Consider the following 1,138-nt stretch of genomic DNA (forward strand, 5'->3'; position numbering starts at 1 on the left):
CTACAGGAGCCAGTCAGGCGGTACTGGCAACGGCCACGCTCAAAATGGTGCATCTCATGTGCCACCCGCACAAGAACCAGTCCAGGGGCACTGGCAACGATCTTACTTGGCTTGCCGGGTCTTCTCACGCACAGCACATTTCCAAAGGTCTTGGTCAGTAGTCATCGCCTCGGTGAGGCCCAATGTACGAAGGTCTTGCCTCACCACCTCAGCCCAGGTCTTCCTGGGCCTACCTCATATATATATATTTATTTATGTGTATGTGTCTTTGTCCCCCACCTTGTTGGTGTGTTTACGTCCCTGTAATGTACCAGTTTGGCAAAAGTGACTGATAGAATAAGTGTTAGGCTTACAAAGAATAAGTCCTGGATTGACTTCTTTGAATAAAGGTGGTACTCCAGCATGGCTACAGTCAAATGTCGGAAACAAATAATAGAAAAAAATATATATATATATATGTATGTATGTATCTGTATGGTGTTTTCTTCAAATTCAATCCGAAAGCAAGCCTCAGTCGACCCGGGGCTATAATAGAAGATATTCACCCAAGTGAGATTGAATCTCAAACCGTCTGGTTGCAAAGTGAGCTTCTTAACCACATAGCCATGCTTGCACCTATATATGTATTTCGCTGTGTAATATGTTCATTACAGGCGCAAGAGTGGTTGAGTGGTAAGAAGCATGGATCTGGATTCAGTCCCACCACGGGCAAGTGTCTCCCACTACAGCCTCAGGCCGACCAAAGTCTTGTGAGTGGATTTGGTAGATGGAAACTGAAAGAATCTTGTCGTATATATATATATATATGTGTGTGTATATATATATATATATATATACTTGTGTGTGTATGTGTGCTTGTGTGTCTGTGTTTGTCCTCCTACCATCGCTTAACAACTAGTGTTGATGTGTTTACAGTCCCGTAACATAGCAGCTCGGCAAAAGAGGCCGATAGAATAAGTACTAGGCTAACAAAGGATAAGGCCTGGGGTTGACTTCTTTGACTCAAAGCAGTGCTCCAGCATGGCCACAATTAAATGACCAAGAGAAGTAAAAGAATATTTGACTGCCTTTTTGAAAATATTTCCAGTAAGATTTGCCGGTTGGTTTTAAGTACTACTGTTTGCATATGTTGTAACAA

At 42.6% G+C, this 1,138-nt stretch overlaps 1 protein-coding gene across 1 annotated transcript in view; it reads left to right on the forward strand.

Moving 5' to 3' along the window:
• The window catches only part of LOC106867493 (calcium and integrin-binding protein 1), a 76,262-nt gene that overhangs the window by 68,723 nt on the left and 6,401 nt on the right, over positions 1–1,138 (forward strand). The window lies entirely within an intron of this gene.

Source organism: Octopus bimaculoides, chromosome 8 (assembly GCF_001194135.2).
Source record: "Octopus bimaculoides isolate UCB-OBI-ISO-001 chromosome 8, ASM119413v2, whole genome shotgun sequence".
Classification (NCBI taxonomy): Eukaryota; Metazoa; Mollusca; class Cephalopoda; order Octopoda; family Octopodidae; genus Octopus; species Octopus bimaculoides.